Source organism: Mustelus asterias, chromosome 4 (genome assembly GCF_964213995.1).
Source record: "Mustelus asterias chromosome 4, sMusAst1.hap1.1, whole genome shotgun sequence".
In the NCBI taxonomy this organism is placed as follows: Eukaryota; Metazoa; Chordata; class Chondrichthyes; order Carcharhiniformes; family Triakidae; genus Mustelus; species Mustelus asterias.
In genome coordinates this window covers 107,500,626-107,503,889 of record NC_135804.1, presented here as the reverse complement: position 1 = coordinate 107,503,889, position 3,264 = coordinate 107,500,626, and positions in this window count along the sequence as shown.

Below are 3,264 nucleotides of genomic sequence, written 5' to 3'. Positions count from 1 at the left end.
AGCGAGCAGCCGCCGGCCAGACCACGCTGGAAACCGGCAGGAAGGCAGGTAAGTCATTTAAATCTTTTTTTAAACTATTTTAAATATGTAGATTTGCTAATCATCGGGACCTTTCAGGTCCCAAAGAACAAATACCAAAGAACAGTACAGCACAGGAAACAGGCCCTTCGGCCCTCCAAGCCTGTGCCGCTCATTGGTCCAACTAGACCAATCGTTTGTATCCCTCCATTCCCAGGCTGCTCATGTGACTATCCAGGTAAGTCTTTAAACGATGTCAGCGTGTCTGCCTCCACCACCCTACTTGGCAGCGCATTCCAGGCCCCCACCACCCTCTGTGTAAAAAACATCCCTCTAATATCTGAGTTATACTTCGCCCCTCTCACCTTGAGCCCGTGACCCCTCGTGATCGTCACTTCTGATCTGGGAAAAAGCTTCCCACCGTTCACCCTATCTATACCCTTCATAATCTTGTACACCTCTATTAGATCTCCCCTCATTCTCCGTCTTTCCAGGGAGAACAACCCCAGTTTACCCAATCTCTCCTCATAGCTAAGACCCTTCATACCAGGCAACATCCTGGTAAACCTTCTCTGCACTCTCTCCAACGCCTCCACGTCCTTCTGGTAGTGCGGCGACCAGAACTGGACGCAGTACTCCAAATGTGGCCTAACCAGCGTTCTATACAGCTGCATCATCAGACTCCAGCTTTAACACTCTATACCCCGTCCTATAAAGGCAAGCATACCATATGCCTTCTTCACCACCTTCTCCAACTGTGTTGCCACCTTCAAGGATTTGTGGACTTGCACACCTCGATCCCGCTGTGTTTCTATACTCTTGATGACTCTGCCATTTATTGTATAACTCCTCCCTACATTATTTCTTCCAAAATGCATCACTTCGCATTTATCCGGATTAAATTCCATCTGCCACCTCTCCGCCCAATTTTCCAGCCTATCTATATCCTGCTGTATTGCCCGACAATGCTCATCGCTATCCGCAAGTCCAGCCATCTTCGTGTCATCCGCAAACTTGCTGATAACACCAGTTACACCTTCTTCCAAATCATTTCTATATATATCACAAATAGCAGAGGTCCCAGTACAGAGCCCTGCGGAACACCACTGGTCACAGATCGAATCTCCCACCCCACCAGGAGTACTTCATTCCAGCGGGGTTCAGATTGGCTCCCCACGTTCGGGGAGCTAGCAGGAGGCCCCACTGGAATGAAGGGGGGCAATTGGGGCCCCTCAGGGGGTTGCGTGGGAGGGGCTGATGCTCGCTGGGCATGGGCACCCTGGCAGTGCCAGCCTGTTCCCCCTGGCACTGCCCAAGGGGCAAAATGCCCATGCCCAGGGGGCAACTTTGCACTGCCCACTGGGCATCAGGCAGTGCCAAGGAGGTGGGGCCTATTGTGAGCAGGGCCTAGGTGCGATTGGTGGGGGTGGGGGTTCCCACTGTCACTCTGCATTGGGATCAGTCTGGGATGCAGGGAGGGCAGCGATTGGGGCGGGCTGGGGTGGAGGCTGGTCTACTGGGAGGGGCTGCCTCTGGGGGGTCTGATCCCGGGGGGGGGTCAGTGGGGGGAGGTCTGCTGGGGTGAGGGGATGGGGGGATCGCCACTGCTGGGGGGTGGGCCCTGGACATTGGGGCACTCCGGGAAATGTGGGGGTGAGGGCTGGCCCAGGAATTGTTGTGGGGGCCATGTTCGGGCCATGGGGGGGAGCTAGAGGGGCAGCACTGTGGGGGTCCTGGACTGGCCAGCAACTGGGCTGGCAGCAAATGGGAGTTTGATAGTTTGGGGCCACTGCGCGTGCACAGAGCGCCAGAACTCTCAGACTCTGGCGTGAATAGGCCCCGCCCCCCCTGAATTTTTAATGAGATTCATGACTGGGACCTCTTCAGTGCACAGAGTGTGGAAATTCAAGTGAGAAGCTGAACTGACAGAACCATCGCGATCTAGAACGGTTTTCCCGCCAATTCAGAACTTTTGGAAAAATCGCCCCCATGGATTCCAAATAACATACAAAAGGTTTTATTGAAGAGCTGTTGTCTGCTCTACACAGAAAGCAAAACTGAAAGTAATGCAGCAGCCTCTGAAAAAAAACTCTGATGACATCACCTTCAAATCATGTGATCAGCTCTTAAAGCAACCTGCAACACTTTTAAATATATAGCAAAAACTCAATTACTCCTGATTGAGCATGGTGTAACTTTTTAAGGGGTTTCAAACAGCAATGTTGGAGGCTTGGGAATGGGCAGGGATGGGTTTGGGATATTAGGGTGCAAAGTTGAAATTTCCGCTGAGTTTAGTGATTGCCAGCAGCTCTGAAGGAGGCCACAATGCAGCTTATGTCAGATCCTGAGTGAGGACTACAATTTCATGACTTTCATGTTAATCTGTACACTATTGATATTCTAAAGTTGTGGTCAGTTTCAGAGGGATAATGGCAGCAAACACTGAGAATTAAGCATCTGCCACCCTCTCTTTAGCCCAATCTAACCCCTCAGCAAAAGAAACAAAACATTTACCAGGATAATACCAGGAATGCAAGGCTATACTTATCAGGAGAGTGAAAAGTGAAGGCTGTGGGAGGCCTAATAGATGTTTTTTTTTAGAATTGAGAAAGGTCATGACATAGTGGATATAGAGAGAATATTTTACTTGTTTTAAATAATGTTCATTATGTTGTGAAACGTCTCCTTTAATTCAGGGTGAAACAGAATTTGATGAATGAGGGATGGAGATCACACAGATCCAGTATCCTTCATCCAATATCCTTTGGGCCAATTGCATTTCAGTTTTCACATATTTTCAGCTTTTGGCCGACAGTATGTACAGTAGACCAAAGCCTACTTACAGTAAAATAGCCTAAGCTTAGGCTAGCTATAGTCTACAGATATGAGGTTGTTTCTCCATTTGCCAACTCTCAAGCACCTCCAATTTTATCTGTTAACACTTGGTGCACCTGTAATATAAAATTATATTCCTTTATTAACATACAAATTAACTTCACAGCTGTTCAAAAAAAATTGGTTTTGGGACATGATCAGTGTTTGGATGCCCGGATAAAACATATTCAATCTGTGCTAATTCTGCCTGGAGACAGATGAACATGGAAATCCGGAGATTACAGTCTGGGGACAGCTCATGTCATTTGGTTGCCGTGGGGAAAAAGGCCCAGGCTGGAACCTATTAATGTCAAGCGATAGGTTTTACACCTTGAGACAAAAGAGTGGAAGCTGCCTTTATCTGGACACAAA